This window comes from Ictidomys tridecemlineatus, chromosome 6 (assembly GCF_052094955.1).
Source record: "Ictidomys tridecemlineatus isolate mIctTri1 chromosome 6, mIctTri1.hap1, whole genome shotgun sequence".
In the NCBI taxonomy this organism is placed as follows: domain Eukaryota; kingdom Metazoa; phylum Chordata; class Mammalia; order Rodentia; family Sciuridae; genus Ictidomys; species Ictidomys tridecemlineatus.
In genome coordinates, this window is record NC_135482.1 from 149719051 (window position 1) to 149742374 (window position 23324).

The following is a 23324-nucleotide window of genomic DNA, read 5'->3' on the forward strand; positions in this document are numbered from 1 at the left end:
CTGTCTGAACAGTACTATTTGCTTTCTTTTATAAATAAGGACAAGTAAGCATAATTTTGATGGTCTGAGCAAGGTTACTCTGCTCCTACCAGTGGCACAGAATTGAAATACACTGGGTCTGGTGCTTGTACATGCGTCCCTTGAAACTGTGCAGTCTGCAAATGATGGGACTTTCAGAATTTCAGTTCTTAGGCCCAGAACAAGTCCTTATTTTCAAAGGAGGAAATTGTCATAATCTACAAAACAACTTTTTATTTTTCTTTTTCCTGGAGCTTTATTTGTGGGAAATGACTTTGAGAATTTATATCCTCTGAATTTGGTAGAGTTGGGTCACTCATTCATGGAACTTAGTCATACTTTGCTTCAGAGATAGATAGGAGACTGCTAAGACCTAGAGGATGTCAGAAATCCAAAGATCATTCAGTTATGGCATTTTGGCTATTTTAATTCAATAGTTTTCCAGTATTTCTGTGCTGTTGCAGGCATCTCATCCTCAGACATTTTTTCTTTTACTCCATGATTTGGTTCTTATTTGCAGCAATAATAATTTTTCTCAGTAATATGACCAGAGGAAGACACCACAGACACACACACACACACACACACACACACACACACACACACACACACACACACAATTTCCTCTTGGATATCTTTACTGTCATTTCATTTTTGAAATCCTCAAAACAAACCTCTACTTCCCTGTCCCAAACCTGTTCTATTCACCCTATAATCTTCTCTTCTTTAGTAAATGGCAATTCCAGGACATAAACCTCAATCACCCTGAACTCTTTTCCCTATATGGAAATAGACATCCAGGCTGCTGCTCCCATCTTTACATTGTTGCACCCTCCACTGTGACCTCCCAAAAAAACTTTTTACTCTGACTACTTCATTAACCTACTAAGTATTTTCCTAGCCCTTTCTTTCTTTCATTCTGCAGAGAAGCTTGTTGACCCATTTGCAATGGAAAAATCCAATGTCTACACAATGTCTTTCCGTCTTTGCTTAGTCTAAATGCTCTTACACCATGTTCCACTTTTTTCTCATTTATTCAACCACAGTGGCCACCTTTTAGCTCTTTCTTTCTGAACAGAATCGTCTTCTCCAAGATAAGCAAATTGTTTATTTCCACATTTTCTTGACATCTCTGTTGAAATATCACCATGTCAGAAAAGCCTTTTTGGACCACTTGTTATTTAATAGCAACACCCTCCCCAAGTGTCAGCTCTTTCCCGTTCTCCTGTGATAGTCTCCTCCATAGCATTCATTAGCACACAGCACAGATTTTTTTTTTTTAATTGTCTGTGTCACCACATCTTCTCTTTGCTTATATGATCGATGAGTACAGGGGCTTTTTGTCACTTTTTCTTATGATTAAAATAAAGCCTGGCTTGAATTAATAACTCAATTTGTACAAATTGAATGAATAAATTAATGTTAATGTTTGTAATATAATTTGTCATTCTCGAAGATTGGGTTAAAGTTCTTAAGTATGTTAATTTCAATTATTTTTTCTTTTGATTGTTCTTTTTTAAAAAAATATGTTCATTTTATTTATTTATTTTTATGTGGTGCTGAGGATCGAACCCAGGTCCTCATATGTGCTAGGCAAGCGCTCTACCACTGAGCCACAACCCCAGCCCTTTTGACTGTTCTTATACCTCTGACTTCTAGATTTATCATAATTAACTATGACTTTCATAGAAAATATTTTATCCATTTTGTGGAATAGAAATTTGTACAGCAAATCTTACTATTGGATGAATAATATTATAGGCAAGTAATTTCTTGCAAAAATGTTGTGACATAAAATACATCTCTTTTGAGTACATTGTCTTACATAGAATTTTTTAATATTCCCATGTAACATTAGATTTTATTTATTTATTTATTTCGTTATTTATTTAACTTTGAAAGTTAATATTCATTACATTTGGGGAGCCAAATCTGTACAAAAAAATCTTTTTTTAATGCTCTCAGTAGATCTGCTATTGGGAGTTTATAGTATGACATGTAGAGAAGCTGTGTTGATCCATTTGCAATAGAAAATCCATAGGACAAGTAAGGATTCTTTTTTCTGACTTCATTCCCACTGACCATCATTTTGTGCTTCAAAGAGGAATGCCTGTGTTTTAACTTGTCTTTCAGAATAACTAAGACTGTCGTCCTGAATTTTGAACATGTATACTTGACATTGGAAGTCCACTGCCTGTGAGAAGAGCCTGCCGCAGCCACATCTTTTCTCCTCCCCCTTGATGTGTTACAGCTAATCTTAGCCGAACTGCTTGAGATGCTTGTTACTGCTGCAATCTCAATGAATTTAGAGTGGTAATCAATTAACAGTAAATAGGTTTCTTTGTCAATTTGGAAGCATCCCAATGAAGGTAAAGAGAGAGTGGAATAAAGTGATAAATAATTTATACTTGGAAAGAATTCTTAACTCCTTCTGCCCACTTGTAGGTTCTAAGTTGTATTTTCGGGGAAACATGAGACCAATGGCTAGGAACCTGGGATACAGATCGACTCTGTTTATGAAAGAGATATTTAAACTTAAAGACACGTTAATTTTGCTGCTCACACCAAGATTTTATACATTTACAGAGGCCACTTTTCTCTGAGTCTCCTGAGTAAGTCTGGCATATCTCTCTTATTATTTTGCTTTTTCTCTTGACTTCTCCAAAATAATTTTCTGCATCGTAGTTTGAGCTAGCAAAAGGAACATGCTAGCATGCTCACGTAATCACTATGACTCTCTTTGTATATACACATCTCAGGGTCTCAGCCTGGGCAGGCTGCTCCTTTTATTAGTACCTTCACATCTTGGAGATGGTGATTAGGATATTTAGAGCTTTGGGGCTTGAACGCCCTATAGAGACTATTGCCCAGCATGGATGTCACTCTCTATTAATTTTCTATCTACTTTGCCTTCTCAGCTTGGTGTAGATAATTAAGGCCTGTCTTCCCAGGCTTAATCTTTGAGGTAATGGGGACCCTGTTGTACTGCTTCAGCAGCTACTTCCCCACCACTGACATCTTGGGACAGTGGACTCACAATTATTTGTCCATTCTCACCATGCACTAATAAAATCAGTCTGATGACCAGGAGGTCTGGTTTGCAAGTCTTCTCAACCCTCTATTCTCTCTCCTTTAGAGAGCTGAAAGTTTGGGGAATTAAGGAGTTGGACGTGGTCTGTGTTAGTGCATGTCCAATACAAGAAATCATCACCGCCTCTGGAAACAGAGGTAGATGTGTGTGAAGCTAAACACTCTTAAGTTTCAGAATACACATTTACACAGATTCATTCCAAAGTCTTGACAGGGGCTCCAGCAATATGTTCACATGTACATAGACTTTTAAATTTATAAGAAAAATATTTTAAGATGCTGTGTCTGAAATCAATTAAGACCACTATGTATTTTCACTCCAATTTATCCTCTGTTGTATTTACATACTCAGGCCGGTGGCACTGAAGAGGGGAAAAATGTTTTTGGATATGGCTAAAGATAATGTGAATGAAATAAGTTCAGTTCGGGTTTATTTGCACGATTTGTGAGCTTAGTAATTGATTCTATAGCTAAGCTGTAGCCAATGGGTAGATCTTGGAAGTTAATGGCTCAGAACTCCCTTCAAAAAAACATGTTGGCATGCTTTCTCCAGCTGCCACACCTTCAAAGCCATCACAGAATCCCACCAGAACCACACTCGCTCTGGGTACCCTCAGTCAGTTGTAGACCGTGACCAGAGTTCTAGCACTAGGCAATTCCTCCCCAGTATAGGACTCCTCCATTGTGAAATATGTGCAAAAGATTCAGAATTTTACTGTAGTCTGAGGGTATTCCCACCCAATCCTCCTTTCTTCTCTTTCCCTTCACTGATGTCAGGTCTTTGTCATGATTGGGAAGACTTTCCATACCTTCTCTTACCCATCTTCTTTATCTCTCATGACATTTCCCTCAATAAATCTGTTGCACATCGAATTCCATCTTGGTGTCTGGTCTCAGAGGACACAAAGTGCTGTTCTAAATTTAGCAGGATAGTTTGTGTCAGACCTAGTATTTAAACAGATGTTCGTCTGACCTATTAACGCTAATCTTGTTGTTACACCTCCTTTATTTCCTAGTGATCTATGGACTAAATTTTGATTCTTTAATTAAAACTTTAAGTTCTGGTCATTCATTCCATGTGCTAGCATTGGGTAATATTTTTCACTCCCTTCCTGGCTCCAGACCACACTTCTTATCTCTCATCTGCTGTTGCCTTACATATATTCCACACTGTCCAAACAGCTTCTTTGTTGTAACGTAGCCGGACTTTTGCTTATGTTCCTCCTCCAGTCTGAAATGGCCTTGCTCAACTAGACCTATGCAGATTTCTCATTAATACCTTCCTGAGGTGACGTGAAAAATCTGACGATAGTAATGGTAACATTAATGTCATTAAATAGCACTACATTGACATCCATGACAAGGTGGTCAACAAGTATCATTAATTCAAAGCAATTAGAATTAATCATTAGTCCAGAAACCTGAACTGGTCTGGTATCTTAGAGGTCATTTATAAAAGAACTTGATATTTTCCCAAATTTGAAAACAATCCTAACATTTACATAGTACTATAAATACTCTGTAAAGCAATAGAAACTTTTTCAAAAATATTTGAAAAAATTTTGAACAACTGTAGTATAGACTTAATTATCTACCTATGATAAGCTTAATTATCTACTTACAATGTACTGAACTGTGTTTCCCCAAAATTCATATATTGAAACTAGAAGACCTAATATGACTATATGTGGAGATAAAGCCTATAAAGAGGGTAATTGGTGTTACATGAACTCAGAAAGGTAAAACTCTGAGGTGACAGATTTTAGTGTCCTTACAAAAAAAAAATGATACCACAAAGCCAACTATCTCTCTACCTTATGAAGGTACAGGGAGAATGCAGATGGGTATAAGCCAGCAACAGAGCTTTTCTCAAAGTTCAAACTCAGCTGGGACTTTGATCTTGAACTTTTCACTCTCTAGCATTGTGAGAAAATAAATGTCTGTTGCTTAAGCCACCTAGTCTATGATATTTTGTTACGGCAATCTGAGTACACTAAGACAATATCGTTCTATTCTTTCTACAGAGCAGTGACACTCCACTGGGTGGGATTTTCCCCAGAGGACACTTGGCAATAACTGGAGGCATTTTTAATGGTCATAACGGGAGGGGAGTAATATCTCCAGGGTAAAGGCCAGAGATCCTGCTAAAGCTCTTAACAATGCATCCAATAGCTGCCTATCCCTCTCTCCTTTCCCTGCTTCCAACCAAGAATTTACCTGACTTAAAATGTCAGCAGTGTAAAGGAAGCAGCACCTGGGAAAGAAAATGGTTTTATGGAATCTTATTTTATGAAGAGGTGATCAAAGAATATATTGTCAATCATGTGGGGAAAGTATTCCAGAAGGGTATTAAATAGTTATTCATCAGATATATTTTTCTGGATTACTTCTTAAATTTTCTGGATTTTTTGATATTTTCATCTTTAAATACTTTTGTCTAAGTAAAAACTGATTTTTTAACATGCATTCATATTCCCTTTTTTAAAATGTATTCCTCAAAATTGTATAAGCTTCAGACTCAGAATACTCTGAATCTCTTGCACATCAAATTCCATCTTGGTGTCTGCTCTCAGAGGACACAGAGTGCCATTCTAAGCTTAGCAGGATAGTTTGTGTCAGACCTAGTATTTAAACCAATGTTTGTCTGACCTATTAACACTAATGTTGTTGTCACACCTGCTTCATTGCCTAGTGATCTATGAACTAAACTTTTATTCTTTAATTCAAACTTTAAGTTCTGGTCATTCATTCCATGTGCAACTATTGGGTAATATTTTCCACTCTCTTCCTGGATCCAGAGCACTTTTCTTATCTGCTGTTAAAATTATAATCAAACCTTATAAACAACAATTAATCCCACCATTATGTACAACTATAATGCCACAATAAAAATACGAAAAAAATTTATAAAAAAAAAACACTAGTCAATTTTTACTTCACTATGATTCTGAATCTTAGCATTATAGCTTTCTGGGGTGCAGTTTGATAGCCTAAAAGTGCTTAGTAACGTTTAGTGAAATTAAACATTTTTATAAGTAGACTAAAATGCTGTTATTAGTGTATATGTAGGAAGGAGATTTGGCCTTCTCACTAAATCCTCTTTGCCCTTTGCAGAAGATTTTCCTAAGCTGTTAAATAATAGAGCATTCACATCATGTATCCTATATTTTTTTTCTCTTTGGGGGGATATGTTCACATAGGGGTCTTCTATAACTTAGCCACATCTTTTATCTCACCACTATAAAATTAATTATGGTTTGGATGTGAGGTGTCTCCCAAAAGCTCATGTGTGAGACAGTGCAAGAAGGTTGAGGGGAGAAATTATCAGGTTGTGAGAGTCTTAACCTAATCAGTGAATTAATCCCTGATGGGATTAACTGGAGGCAGGTGGGGTGTGACTGGAGGAAGTGGTTAATTGGGGGCGTGGTGATGGGGTATACATTTTGTATCTGTAGAGTGGCATCTTTGCTTCCTGATCACCGTGATGTGAGCTGCTTCCCTCTGCCTAACACTCGGCCATGATATTCAGCCTCATTTCGAGCCCAGAGAAATGGAGCCAGCCTTCTATGGATTAAGACCTCTGAAACTGTGAGCCCTCAAATAAACTTTTTCTCCTTACAGTTGTTTCTTTAGTCACAGCAGCAAAAAAAAGACTGACTAAAACAGAAGTCTTGCAAGTTTTACTTTGAAATTTCTCAAATATTTTTCATCTTACCATTATCTTATTCAGGGCCTGCCATCATTCTTCCCTTGGGCAGCTGAACAGCTTCCTATGTGGACTGCCCACTCCTACCTCATAGTCTACAGAGCCATGAAAAATGATTTATCTACATTTAGCCTTCTGACCATGTCAGTGCATTTCAAACTCATTCAATGAGTTTCTATTTCCATTTTTAATAATCAGAACTCATTCTTTTAAAGAAAGCACCAACCAGAGGCCTGATGTATAAAACCCATGCAATTGAATCAGGGGAAGGGCCCAGAGCCTCTTCTCTTTAGTTCTTCCCTTATTTCTTGCCTGTTTTGGTGGTCTCAGAACACCTTAGCATACCTTTGTGACTAGAATGACTATAACAATCTATCTTTCAATAAAGAATACGTTTACAAGGAAATGGTGACGTTATTGCACATTATGCTGGGATGATAGGTGGTGGAGCTCTACTAGATATACTGGCATGTAGGGAGCACTCCTACTATTTCTTGAATATAATTTGTAGATCTTATCTGCTAATCAATCCAGTTACCTTGGCTTCAAGATTTCTTGGACAGGCTCTACATCTAGAGAGTCATGATCTTGGATATACGGGAGGAGGATGGAGTTGTTCTAGAACCACTGTTACCACTGGTCTGTGGGATCCTTCAAGGTATTTACTTACCCTTGTTGATTTTGTCCCTGACCTTGCTTCAATACAGTATGTTGTATGTCCAGAACAAGTATCTAAGAACTAGAATGTTCTCCAAACACCATGTTGATTGTTAATTTTTGAGATTGTCTTTATAGTGCCTTCTTTCTCTGAACAATTTTCAGTCCCTCCTCCAGGGGCTGTCAAATCCTGTGGAAAGAAATTCCTGCCTTCTTCAGGTGGAATTAGGTGTATTATTCTGTGGTCCCACAGAAATCATTGTATCTGATTGATGAATGTATACTAGTAGATTATTGTTACGCTTTTTAGGTATCTATTTCATTCACTAATTTTTAAGGTTCCAAGGGTAGATACCATGTCTTACTGATTTTGGAATATAACACAATACCTGGCACATGGTTGCTCCATAAGTGGTTGATAAATAAATGAGTTGGTAGATGCTTGAATGGAAATAATGTTCATATCCTCTGCTAATTATTTTCGCTCCCTTATAATATTCTAGGCTCAAGCTCAAACTGACGATGTTTTTATTGAATGATTATATTAAGATGTTGTTTACAAAATTAGCCAACATGTTATATGGATATTAAAGTTCTAAAGCTAATATACATATTTGAAGATCTCATCATCTGGCATTTTAGACCTGGGAAAGAGCTTAGAAATCCCTTCGACCAACTCTCTCATTTTTAAAGATGAGAAACTGAGGCCCAGAGCAGTACATTAGAAATAGCAACCCATTCCTGTTTTTCTGATACATTTCCAAGTCCATGCCCCAAGAGGTAATGTCTAGCCTAAATGTCAGAGCCAGATACTGAGATAACATTATTATTTTCCATATTGTCATGGATAGGTTTCCCTAGGAAGTATCTCTAAGTTGAAATTTGTCTTAAAGGAACACCCCTGAGATGGACGTTTGTGAAGTGGAAAGGAAGAAAGCAGAACTGGGCAGAGGGAAAGGTTGAGTTACAAGGCAGTCCCAGTGGTTACTTTAGCTGATCCCAAAGGGTGCTATAAGACTGCTCTTTGGGGCAGGAAAGCCAGGACTTCCTACTTCTGCCTGGAATTTGGGCCACCTTAGAATAGGTGTGACCCTGATGAGGCAGCTGTCGGCATTTGAGATAATCCCTGAAGGACTGACCGGTGAAGGAGGCATGCTGATTACACTTCTTGCACACAGGCAATGACAGCACTGCTAGTAAGCCTTCCTATGGATGTGAGTGAGGATTCTGGTTTGAATAAAGTAAAGCCAACAGATGGAGGGAATTGGGGTGGCTCTGCAGTTTTCAGTACACAATTCAGGCCTACAATTCAGTGATACAGTGTAGCAGAGAACTCTGAAATACTTTTTGTGATCTTTTGGACATTTCTTGGATCTGGGATGCTTTCTTACTTTTCTTTTCTTTTCTTTTGTATGGTGAGTCTTTGTTACTGTGCTGAGAATTTTAGAAAATTCCTTTTAGCATTTATTGAGTTTTATGTTAACTATATTTTTCAATTATTCATTTGATATCAATAGATTTCTTAATATAAATTGACTACATTATTACACTAAATCTTGCAACATGATGAGTAATTTTTAAATAAATGCTATATTTTAGAAGATTTTTCTTATAGTTTTCAAAACGGTAAATATAAAAAAAGTCCAAAATTCCTATTATGCAAATTTTTAAATTTTGGTAATAAAAATCGCAAATTGGAAAGCTCATGTTTTTTTTTTCTACAAGCATTTAAATAATACAATAGCTTGTTTTATTTAGCACAATAACTTTAATTTGGTACTTATTTTAGAGATTCATTAATTGACTTTTCAACGGGGGATCAACTTTGTTAATTATATTTGCTACAAAAATTGTATATTTATTGACATTTTCAAAATCTTAGCATAGACTAATACTTGGTATTTTTAATCACCTGCGTATTCTAATATTCCCTTTCTCACTAAATTTGGGTATTAGGGTTTTATTTTAATTTATTATTTTATGTAGAATAACTATTTTAACTATTTTTCTTGAAATATCTGCTTCTTGGATTAATTCTACCTTTTAGTTTCTACCTTAATTTTTTTTTTTTTTTTGTGGTGCTGGAGGTTGAACCCAGGGCCTTGTGAATGTAAGGCAAGCATTTTACCAACTGAGCTATATTCCCAAATCTACCTTAAATTTTTAACTTCAGCATTTGAAAAAGAATTACTTTTTTTTTCTTTTGTTTTTCTTAAAATTGCTTTGTTGTACTTACTTTCTTAGTTTATGGAAAAATTTAGTTAACATTTTCCCTCCCTCCTTTCCTTCTTCCTTTCCTCCTTCCTCTCTCCCTCCCTCCTTCCTCTCTCCCTCCCTCCTTTCTTCCCTCCTTCTTTCTTTCTTCCTTTCTTCTTTCCTCCCTCCCTTCCTTCCTTCCTTCTTTCCTCCCTCCCTTCCTTCCTTCCTTCCTTCCTTCCTTCCTTCCTTCCTTCCTTCCTTCCTTCCTCTTTGAAGATGAAGCAGAATCATATTTGGGTAGCTTTGGCCACTTCCCAGATGTTTGATATACAATCTTATCATTAATTACTTGAAAAATTTTCTATAATTATCATTTTTAACATAAGCTAGTTATTAGATTAATAAAAATTTTAAACAATAAAAATTTGTATTTAACATTTTGATATTAACTTGTTTTTTAATATGTAGTTCAATATAAATATGATAAGTAAACCTTTAAAGATATTCAAATTTTTTAAACTTTTTTTTTTTTTGCTTTAATTTATCCAAATTTATGAATGTTGTATTAAAGTCTCTGGTCTTTCTATTTATTTTTTACTACATTTTCACATGTTTTAATACTATTTTATATAATATAGTTGTTTATAATTCCAGTATCATTATTAGGGTTTATATCTTGATATAAAAACAAAATTTTGCATACTTTATTTTTTGCCAACTGCTACTTTTCTATTATTATTATGTTTTGGTGATTGCTTTTCCATTGTGTTTAACTGGCATATATTTGTGCAGACATTTACTTTCAATTTGTTTCATTCAGTCTAAGGGAGCTCCATTACTGTTAGATTCTGTTGTAGCCAAGGCTAACAGAGTTTTCTTTTAGCGGAGGTGTTTTTTATTATAATTGTTACTTTCATATTACTTATTCATTTTGTTTGGAGATTTTTGCATTTTGTTGTTTTTCTTTTTTTCAAACATTCTTTGCTGTTTCTGACATATAAAGTATATTTATTTTTATTGTAGCTACTAAATGATTGGAAGTAATTTTTTTACTGAAAGCAATATTTTAGACAATTCTGTTAGAATTAAAAAAACAACATATTTGAACATGTATTTTGCTAATTATGTTTTAAAACTTTTTTAGTTGTTAATGGACCTTTATTTTATTCATTTATTTATATGAAGTTCTGAGAATTGAACCCAGTGCCTCACACATATGAGGCAAATGCTCTACCATTGAGCCACAACTCCAGCCCATATTTTGCTAATTATTAATGTCATGAGTAAACCAGAAACTGTTGCTACCCTCTTTTTGACCAAATGTCCACTTTCATTCATCCTTCTGATTTATAAGTTTTCTTTTATGAGGTTTTGGAATGAATGGATATTATTAAATTATTATTTTTTAACATTAAACTTTTACTCTTTTTGTTTTAAAAATATAATATTTAATTGGGTTTAGTGCTTCCCATACATCCTTCTATGCTATAGGTTCAACATTCCTTGGTTCTCTCTTGATTCGTCTGTTGAACAGTTGATATTTTCAGGAAGAACCTTGGGAGATACTCTTTCTCAGGCTTTGCCTTACTAAGAATAGCCTTCCTTCTTCTTATTACTTGAATGGTAATTTACTAAGCACAGAGTTCTCTGATAACCTTTTCCTTTTTCAAACATTTTTAAATGTATTTTTTAGTTGTAGTTGGACACAATGCCTTTATTTTTAAATTTATTTATATGTGGTGCACAGGGCCTCACATGTGCTAGGCAAGCACTTTACCACTGAGCCACAACCCCAGCCCCTCAAAACATTTTTAAGATTAAAAAAAAAAATGTTTCCAAATAGCTTCTAATGCTGTATAGAGAAGTCCATGACTAGTTTCAGAAGTTATTCTCTGAAAGATATAACACCTGTTTATCTTGTCCCTAGCCCCAGGGATATGATTTATTGTTTTTTAATTTATTTTTCTTGAAACTCACAACTTCACCAGAATATGGTGGGAAAAGAAGGTAATCTCTTTTGATATAAGACCTCAGATCTTTCTTGAGAATTTTCATCCATTTCTTTGTGTAACTTAAGGAAAAATAAAAGATATTTTAATCTATTGGGAAAACACAAGAATGTCTTACACTATTGGGAAAGCTTTACTCTTTTGTATTGTTCATTATTTATTCTGTCATATTTGTTCTGTTCTTTTCCCTCAGAAAATCAATTATCCATTTGTGACATATGACTTCATTTACTATCTTCCATTTGATTTCTCTTAATCATATAATTTTTCTCCTCTTGTCCTGTATTCTTGAACTGTTTCTTAAATTTGAAACATTGCTTCTAATATCCTGCTCATCTTTTTATCTTGAGATTTCCTAGTCCTTCGTAATGATATATTGAATGAGTGATTTAATCTTACTATAATTTAATTTTATATCATTATAACTTTTTCTTTTTTTATTATCTAAATGCTTTATTTTGTATTTGCCAGATCCAGCCAGTTCCTGTTTCATCTAAAGGTTAACATTATATTATTTCATGGAGTCCATGTTTTCTTTAATTCCATGAGGAATACAAATCACGTTCCAACAATAAAGAATCTACTATTTTTTTCACTTCATATAGTAAATCTTTTTCAAAAGCATACTTTTCTTTTGCATCATTAGTACCTAGGCATGCTCTCTCTCTCTTTCTCTTTAAAGATGTAAACTACCTTCATATATGCCATGCTTATTTTTCTTTGGGCTTATTTTTTCCCCTGAATGAGTAGAATAGAGTATGTCCTAATATGATACTTGCCTTCAAACAGAATTGGTGGTTTCTCTTGGATTATCTTCACGTTCCATTTGACAGATTTTGGAGCATTCTCAGATTTGAAACTGGCAGCAAATGTTATTGGTGTTGAGAGTCTCTGGAATTCCTGGTCCTTAGACATCCTTTATGTAATGTGGTTCAGCTGGCTTTGGAAAGATCTATTTCCTGGTCCAACTGCATTATATTGCTGAGAATTGGGGGAATAAATTTCTCGGTAATTGAAGCAGTCTTTAGTTCTTCCCTTGCCAAAAATGGTGAATAAGTAATCAACAGCCTTCCCACTGCTCTCAGATTTTTCAAGCTTAAACCTTTTCTACGGCTGCATTAAATGTCCCTGGAGGTCAAGCATCACATTTTGATGAACTTTCTATTCTAGCCACATTTTTTCATTTCCTGGCATTGTTATCTTGCAGTAGGTAGAAAGAGTGGTACTATATTCATACAGGCATTGATCAGAGGAGCATTGGTGGATGTTGGCAACAGGACTCTGGCTACATTAGAAAGAAAGCTGCAGACCCATAGATGGAATCTTCTCTTTATTGGTCAGGCAAGTCTCCAATGAGGAATGAACAGAGGTCAGGCACTTATTTTAGCACTGAAGCAGGAGCCTGCCAGCATTAATCCTTTAGTAAGATACAGGGAATGGACTTCAAGGGAGTAGGTCCAGAGGCAAATAATCAAGCAACTCAGAAGTACTTCATTAGTTTACCAACTGGTGTGGCCCTACAAATATCTCATATGCCTCCTGCCTTCAACCTAGGATCTTCATGAGAAAAATACGTTGCTTCTGTAGAATTACTCATGAAATCATTGATTATTTCTAGTGTTACGTCAGTAGGCTTCCCTTCCCCCTCCCCTTTCATGGTGGCTGTGGGCAGAGACTTTCCACCTGGCTGAGGAGACCCAAGATGGCCAATCAGAAGATGACATGGCAGCGGACCCCAGCCACCACAGTTCCTCTAGCTGAAGCAATCTCCCTGTCATCTCACATCAGCCCTGACCAACCCATAGGCATGATCCCCCTAAACTTGGCTTGGCCAACCTGCTGTTGGTAGCTGCAATTTAGCCTGTCTAGGCCCTCCTACCTCCACTTTCCCTTATTAGCATTATTCTTGCCTTTCCCACACGCGACTTCCTTGGCCCTCACCCTTTTGAGGATGGGTGAACCTCGCCTGGGAGCACACCCCCAATAAACCTTCTTTTGGTGCCTCATTCTTGTTTCTGATCTTGCAGACCCCTTTCTGCTTTACATTTAGTTTCTATGGGAATAAAGTTTAGCATCTTGCTTTAAGTTTCCAAGAGAAATTTATTATGAAATTCTATGAGGTGTGTGTATGTGTGTGTGTGTGTGTAGGTGGGGTGGACATGGAGTGTTGTAATTATTGAAACTATTTTGCAGAGAAGGAAATAGAAACTCAAGAAGTTTGTCTAAATTAACATGTTCTGTGACCAGAATCTTATCTGTGGTAACTCCTGCCATAGTGTAATTTTGTATGAAGAATTTCCTGGGTACAGCCCATCTTATAAAAAACAGAACGAACCAAAGAAATGTTGGTTAGGAACCATGGGTTTGAACTCCAACTCTGCTGCTTCCTTAGCTGTCTGATCTTAAATCAATCATCTCCTCTGAATGCAGTTTTGTTCATCTGTAAAATATGATATTCAGATGATCAAATAAAATAAGAATGTAAGAATGCTTTGTACATTTTAACATGTAAATGCTAGTAGTTTAGTATGCATGTATATTTTATATTCCTATTCTCTTATTGCTATTTAAAAATTGTGCTTTGTGCTTAGTATTGTAAATATTTGTTGATTGAATGAATACATATGGGGTTGTCAGTGTGCTTTTTTTTTTTTACACTAGAGATTGAATACAGGGTGCTTTACCATGGAACTATATTTTTAGCCCTTTATTTTTTATTTTGAGGCAGGGTCTCACTAAGTTGCTTAGGGCCTCATTAACTTGCTGAGGCTGACCTTGAACTTGTGATTCTCCTCCCTTAGCCTCCCAAGTTGCTGGGATTACAGTCATGTGTCACCAGGTTCAGTGGCAGCCTGCTTTCAAAAAACAAAATTGCCTTTTCTCCCCCATGCTTTTTAGATATGTTCTATGAAATCCAAAAAATAAATATTTACATTGAGCTTTTAACAACTACATGTGTCTGTTTTGAGTAATGTACATGGCCTGAAATTATTCTTATTTCTTATCATTTAATATAGCTTCATTATTTAAATAAGTGTATGCTTATTTTATGTCAAGACCATTAGATGGCAAGTTTCTTGTTTTTTTTTTCTTTTTTTCTTGCTTGTTTTCCTTTACTACCTTAAAAAAATGCATTCTTGGATGTAATGGGAAGGGAGAAATATCTTTCATAAAATGTTCAAATGTTCTTTTGTGTTTGGATTCCTATTTGGTAGTGTTTCTTAAATGAAAAAAAAAAATACGTAAGATGTTCTAAGACCAGAAGCTAAGGCAATATACCTGGTGGAAGGGTGACAGAAATTCAGAGTGACTCTAGTTCCCCTATACCATAATAATATGCTAATGCACTATTCTTTAAATAGACCCTCACTGGTCTCTCTTGCTGTCACAGTCCTGGCTTTGGGGTGTTTTTTCTTCTTTACTCTTAGGTCTCCAAGGTGGGCACCCATCATTCATCTAATTCATCATGCCTGAACTGAGGGACTCAGGGAATTTAACTAGCCTTTATTAAATGTGAAAGGATACACTGGGAACCATGGTATACCAGCTCACTATTTCTGGATGGGCTTGGTTTGGACACTCCCTCTTTCATGCTCTGTGGAAGTCCCTGTCTTATCCTAGAATTGTGGTTCTGGCCAGCCCTTGTCTTCTCACCCCTATAACCTTACCCCATGTACATCAGAACTTTGCAATTCTAAGTAGGAAGACAATAGCATCAGCCAGACTAAGACGTTTAGGAAAATAAAGAGGGATATTGTCAATATGTAGCCAGGATAACAAGAATAAGCTGGGCTGGTCCTAGGCAAACTTGGATAAGTAGTTCCCCAAACAATAAGAAAATCATATACAGTAAGAGCAGAAGGAAAGAAGTTGAAGAGAATTTTGCTTCCTTCTAGAATAGATAGATATTAAAATAAGTCAACTAAGCATCAAATAAGGGTGTTTAGATTTTACCAGCCCTAAGAGGAATTTGGATGTGCACATTTAGAAATAGTTATTTTACTCTGCTATAAAAACATGAATTTAAAACTAGAGATTTGACTTGGTGGCTATTATTTTTCAGAGGGCACATATGCACACTCAAGGTATTTACATTAAATTTTAGATGTTTCATTTGCAAAAATATTAGCTCATAGACTTAGAATATATGGTTCATATTTAGAAATTTAATTCATAAAATGCTATTTTGTCACCCACTTTTAGCTGTGTCTGCTAAATAGAAAGAATATTATTCCTGTTAACTGCCTTTAAAATGTATGTTTCCATCCTGGTTTATTCTTTAATGCCCAGACATTTTTTCCTGTTTAAATTGCTCATGGTGCTTTTGAAGGAAACCTTACCTGAAGCCTAAGCAAATCATTGAACCATTCCCCTCTATTTTTCATCAAATATTTCCATTCCCTTCCTTCTTTCTTCCACTCTACCCTATACAGACCTTTATCTGGCAGTAGAAAGAAAAACACATCTTATGAAAGCTTTGGAAAAGGATTCAATTCCCTACATCAGAGCCCCACTTCTCCTGGGACCTCATTATTTCTTTGTGGTACTTGCCCAGCAAATCAGGTCTGTCCTACTGGCCCTCCCTCCTGGTTTTTTTTTTTCAGCCTTTTGCTTCCCCAACAGATTCATCTAGATAGGTAGAATGCACTGTTTTTCCAGCTCTCGGCAATGCCTCCAAAATATAATTGTATTTCTAATATTTAAAAAATCATGTAAAAAAATACTAGCATTTTAAAAAATTTATATTTTGTATAAAAAATAAACATCTATAAAGATAAGGGAGCCTGGAGCTTAAAGAATTTCTTAAGACTAGAAGATCAAGGAGGGCACATAGATTTGGGAAAGTTTGATTTTCTGTTAAGTTCAAAATAAACAAGGCAGGAAAAAGGGGGTGAGGTGGTGGGGGGGGGTGTCCTGACAAATGTTGCCAGCAGCCTGAAACCAAACAACATATTTAAAAATCCTGTTTGCTCAGGTGAAAACTTGACAGGTGGCACCCCAGAATCTACCTTGAACTTGTTCAGCGTGCCCTGCCCTGTGGCTACTGATGTTCCTCGAGTCTTTCTCTGGCAGCCAGGTCAGGGGGGTGCCTGGATAGAGCATGAGGCACCCTGCCCACTCTTTCCAGGCATTAGCACCTGCAGGCAGTCAGGAGGCTCATCTTTGTGAAGGACTTTTTTTGTGTGTGTGCCTTTTTCCTTCTTGTCACTGATGGTGCGGAACCACTTCTGCTCATCATTCTCTTTTAATCTGGCCCAGTGATGAAAAAGACCTAGTGGGGCCCGCCTGGCAGGTGAAGCATCCAGATGCTAAGCTCCAGGATTAATTTTGTTGGCAGTGGCTTCTGGGAGTCAGCTCCTTTCCCCTGGCTTGGCTGGCAGACGGGGTTAACCCCTCATACTCCAAAAGGCTCATTTGATATATCAAATTAACAGTCCAGCTCTCTTGGCAGGAAGAGCTACTCTGATGCTCTTTAAATGCAAGAATCTGTATTTAAATATCAGAGCCTTGAAGTCTTATCAGAGCCATTGTCTCCTGAGGGACAATGAACAACAATCCCTAGAGATGATAAGGAGACTGAGTGATGTGCATGCTTTTCTAAGCAACATCTGCAGGATATATTCAAACCAGGGGTTACTGTCAGTGTCCTGTCAAAGAAAGGAAAGGCAGAGGCTAGGAAGAATTTCCCCCACTAAGTGGAAATGATGTAAAGATGGAAATATTACTAGGGAAAGCAATTAGTGCACTCCCCATCACTGCAGCCCCCCATCCCACAACCCCCTTTCTCATCCTCTTTTTACTAGGATTTTGCCTTTGTTTCATGAAACCATCTTTCTTGTCCCCAAAACTCAAGGAATAAAATTTACAGTCTGACTCTGTCTTCATGAAATCTTGCTTCTACTGTCGCGTTTTTTGTTGTTGTTGTGGGGAAGTTTACGACTGAGTGTCTGCAAGCAACAGTACTTTTGAAAGGGGCCCTAAATATTAAACTCATTTCAAGTGTGACTTGAGACTCAGGCAGACTGCAGGAGTGGTGACAATTTATTACTCTTCAGAAGCCCTAAAGCAGAGTAAATATAGATTTACCAGTGATAATATGAGAACAACAGATCAATTTGATTTTAAGTAAATCCTTCCCTCCAAAAGCCAAAATTTGATTAATCCGTTGAAGCTTGCTGGAATCACTGGGAACTAAGTGAAACTTAGATGAGCTCCTCTTTTTAAAGAAGGGAATATTCCAAACTTTTTTGTTGTTGTTGTTGTTGGTGGTGAAAATTGTCATGTTTTTTCAGGCTGCTTACTCTCAGTTTGTCACAAATCTAAGTTCAAAAGTGTTGGAAAGCCTGAGACAATTTATTCTTTATAAATGCAGGAAAAAAATAGTATCATCCAACAGTCTCATAATGGAATTCTAAAGCTCTGTATCCAGCATTGGTCCCAATCTGTGCACAGAGATGGCTATTTAGAACTCCCCTCAAGGACCCCGTAACCCTCATCCACTTTATTTTGCTTGTTTCCTAAGGATAGAAAAGCCCTACAAATTCTAAGGAAATGCTGTAATACTTTAGTGTCATGGAAATCTGATGAGCATTTTGAATTTGCAGGCTGATTTTTGTTCTGAGGATCTTGGAGAACTTTTGAAACATTAATATATTTGCAAATATTTGTGACTAGTGGAGATCCACACAGTTTTCCAAGCAGGAAGACTGAAAAAAAGAGAGGGTGGGGTCAATCTAGCAGAACCAAAAACAAAAAACAAAACAAAGAAAAAACAATGTCTAGGTGTTCTAAAAATAAAATATTCATGGAGTCAATAAACAATGCATCCAAGAATTTGAGGACAGAAAGCCTTTATAGACATGTTAATAGTGACTTCTTACATTGCACACTATCTGTAGTGCACTTCTACATGTATTCTTGCATTTGCTGCTTGAAGAATTCTAGCCTGAAGATTTGATTCTCATTTTCAGGTGAAGATACTGAACATTAGGTGATCTCATGCCAACTAGTTGAATCATTACCCAGTAATTTTTCTTCTAGTTTGTGCCTGTTATAGTTTAAATATTAAGTGTCCCGCAAAATTTCATGTATAAGCCAATGCAAGAAAATTTAGAGGTGAAATGATTGGCTTATGAGAGCCTTAACCAAATCAGTGCATTAATCTGTAAGGAAAATAGGAGAAGATAGAAGCAAAGTGCAGAGACAAAAGCAAAAGCTGCTCGCCTGAGCTGCTAGCTTTACTTATATCAATAAGTTACTTTAGGTTATTGGCATCATTAGTACATTGTATTACTGGGCAGTTTAACAGAACATTATGCAGCTTATTCCTCAGTAACATACTAAGTTGCAATGTGCAATGTTAAAAGCTTTGTGTAGATCTCAAGAAAGTCCATTGTATAAAGTTACGGTTATGTGGGCAGGTTTAGACTCAGTAAAATATTGTGGTTTTCTAAGGAGAGAGTTCCTTTATTTCCAGGATCTGTGTGCCTGAGATCAAGGTCAAGTCTGGTAAGACTCTAATACAGAGCCGGCTCATGAAGGACATTGCTGTAGCAGCTAGGCGTTTTGTGTCTGTGCACAGAAGTTTTCCCAGCAGCCAGGCATTCTGTGTCTTTGCAGAGAAACTTTCTAGCATGTCCCAGCCATGAAGCTATCAGAGACCTCAATGCCAAACACAGAACCCCTACATAAATCCCCTGGAAGGAATTAACTGAGTGGTGATTGTAGGCAGGGAGGTGTGGCTGGAGGAGGTGGGTCATTGGGATGTGTGTCTTTGGAGCATACATTTTGTTCTTGTTAGCAGAGAGCTGTCTTTTTGCTTCCTGGTGACATGTTCCGGGAAGCTTTCCTCCACCTCACCCTTCTGCCATGATGGTCTGCTTCACTTTGAGCCCCAATTAATAGAATCTGCCATCTATGGACTGCAACCTTTGAAAACATCAGCCCCTGCCCTCCCCCAACCCCTCCTTAAAATTGTTTTTGTCAGTTCTTTTGGTCATAGCAGCAAAAAAAGGTGACTGAAACAGCCTCCTAAGTATAGTTAGGTAGGGGACTAAAATGCTGCTTGTGTCTCTTTTTAGAAAGTGACTGCTAGAAAGTGACCAAAATGAGTTTGTTAGCCAGGAAATTTTCAAATAATTTTACTGTCGATTTTATTTGCATGTACATTCATTTACATTCATGGATTTTAACAATTAATTTACTATTTTTTTCCCAGGCCATGACCATTATTCCACTTATTTTAAATAATAACGATGACAATGATATTAATTCTACTAAGTCAATAGGTTGAAGAATGTCCATATGTCTCCCTATTTAAGCCCAATTTTTATTTTGGAGAATATTTTGATAAGCATTCTTTTATAGGGCTATTCTTGAGAATTAAGTGGGTATTTTCTGAAAGTACCATGAAGTTCTGATTCTTTTCTTCTGAAAAAAAAAGAGAAATGATTTATGCACAACTGCATATAAATGATATGTGCAGTATATTCCTGTGTGTCCTGGAAGCTCTATTGCTTTTTAATATTGCTTAATAAAATTGAATATGAGGTTTTTTAAAGGTCTTACTTTGCTTTGCAAAATAAATAATAGGTCTAGGTGGCTTTTGTTCTGCTATAAATTTCATCATAACTTCAGAAAATTTCCCTGAATCATGTTGCTGCCCACTCTTGTAGGTGAGATATGGAGTGAAGGATTTGCTTTTCTTTTAATCTCTTTGTCCTGGAATTTCTCAAGTGAGAAAAGTAATTGTAGGGAAAGACTGTAGAACCGCGCTTTGACTATGATTAGGAAGGGAGTGTTGGTGAAAATGTTGACTAATGAATTTTTCCCAGTGAATTATGAGGCCTATAATCAAGCCTTATCAGTTGGCTGCTCCATCAAATCTAGTTAACTAACAATTTTCACCACTATTAATCTCTGGCTGAGGTTCAGTGCTTTGGATTAAAGCTCTGACCCATATAGAAGAAATAAAATACAGAAAGTTAGTCTACTTTGGGAAAGATTCTAACTCAAGGTACTGACAAGTCTGGGCCTTCATAGGCCAACAATTCAGTGAGATGTATAGACCCTGAATTAATTTCTAATGACTTGTATGCTTTGAAATCTCTACTCTGCTAAGATTTGTTATAAGTAGTAGTTAGGTTAAATTATGCTGCCTAAGTGAGTGGATAGAACTGGAGAGTAGATCCTAAAGCATAACCACCATCTTCTCTTCCTGTTAAATCTCAGAGGGTATTGATTCAGGGAAATGAATCATGTTATTGAGAAGGTAGTTTTACCTTGCTGGATCAGGGCAGCATTGAAGAGAGGTGTGGTTTTGTCATGCTTGGGCCCAAGTGTCACTGTGTTTCAGTGTCTGCTTTACATAGATAGACCCGTTTCATAGCCTTTCTGTGATATTCCCTCAATTGTGATTTCTTATTCCTCAGATCTTGTATCTCATTTTATTTATTTTTCTCTGATGCCATTTATCATGTTCACATTTTACTATGATTTTAATTAAACGTTCTCTTTTTACTTTTAGACTTCAAGGCAAATATGTGTTTCATTTATTTTTGAATACTAACAGCACTTAATCTTACATTTTATATATAATATGTTCTCAATATGTATTTGTTAAATAAGTCAGTGGGTTTCTATGATAACTGAAATCTTATCGTTAACTGCCCTTCAAAATAAATAATGGGATCCAAACAAACAATGCATTTAGGAAAAAAATCATATATATCCAGTGAGATAGAATTATATGCATACTAATTCTTTTTGAAGTAGACACATTCTAGTCAAGATTAGTACACTTTAAAGACAAATTTAACTTTCCTCTATGTTTTTTATTTCAACATTGAATGCAAAATCCTGTGGGGGAATTGCTTCAGAATTGAAACTTTATAGTTGGGTAATGTATTATATAGTATATTATTTCTTTTGATGCCATATTTTATATTACTTTACATTTTTTACTATTGTTATTGCTGTTATTGTTTTAGTGAAGTTTTTTTTTTGCACAGGAGAAATCTTTGAAAGGCATACATTTTATAGAAAAAAATAATTTTTAATAAAATGAAACTTTAAACACTATGCAGAAATATGGAAACTTAATGATTATATTAGTTAAGGGAAGAGAAGTCTGATCCAACAAAAGGAAAACTCAGGTTTTATGAGGAGTGAATTATTACTGCTTGTTTTCTTGGTGTAATTTTCTATAGTCATAATTTAGATTTACAGGCTGTATATCAGTTTGGTGTAAATTATTCAGTGTTAAACTATGTTAAAGTCTCAGTGGCTTACACAACAAGTTATTATTTCTCATTCATGCTACATGCCTGTTATGGGTCAACTGTGGCTTTGCTCCACATTCTCTTCACTGGGGACCCAGACAGATGGGATAGTCCTTATCTTGTCATTTGTTTATTTCATGTGTCAAAAGATAAGACCACCATTTAATATCTGAAAAAAAATCTTACAGCTGAATTTATTTTTTTTTATTCAAGTGAGATAAAGCTATGTGGATCAGATACATACTTCTAAAGCACAGTAGTGAACTGATCCTTTATAGGACTTTTGGGAAGGATGAAGTCCGAGGCTTGGCAGATTTCTGAGGTGGAAGTGTATTGACATCAGCTGCAGGAGGGTGATGACTGTTACTAGGGTCAGACTGTTGTTGATTGACATTCAGAAGGTGTTTCTAGTATAAGTCCTTTCCCCACTAGGTGACATTTAGAAGCAAGAGACTGCCACTTACTGGCTGATGTTTTTGAGCAGTTCTGGATGATTATTATCACTGTGGCTATAGAATTGTCTCTGATTGATTAAACATGTTTAAAGAGTTCTGGTCTTTACTTATTGCTATGGATTTACACTTTCTCTAAGAGTATAAAAAGAGAAGATGGTGAAACCATGTGAAGGTTTACACCTTCTTCATGAAAGTGACACTTGTCATTCGTATTTTATTATTTAAAGAAAATCACAGTGAAAAGTGTGATAGCAATGGAGAGGAGAAGTATAATCAATCCATAGTGAGGGGCAGCGAATATTCTGAAAAATATTCAGAATATAAGTACAGTGTGCCACCCTGGTAGAAGTTAAGGTAGAAGGGAATTATAGGGCAATTATCTCAATGGAAAAAGGTAAAATGTCTCATAAAAGATAGAGCTAAGCACTATTATTACATAAGCAATCAATTTAAAAAGTTTTGAAGAGTATCTTCTTAAAAGTGCCTTCATTTATGGCACTACTGGCTGACCTGTAGCTCAGAAATCAAGTTCATGTATAAGTTATTTGTTAATGTGTCTTTTCTTTAGTAAATTCTATGGTGCAAAAACATATTCTATGGATTTTATTTTCTATCTCACCTGACTTATGAGAAGAAAAACATAACCCAATAAAAACAAGCCATATATAACTGCAAGATCAACCTACTGAAATACTACTTTGATCATATCTCTTAAAATTTCATTGCAGGCCTTCCATAGACTAGAACGGAAAGTCCAACTTCTCTGCATTGGCATTCCTTGCTTTGTTTATTTTTCCATGTTATGTTAAGGAGATTTCTGACAAGTATTTGACTAATACATGCTATTATTTTCTAGTTTTGAAGAATCTTGGAAAGTATTTTCACATATGGTTATTGATTTAATATCAAG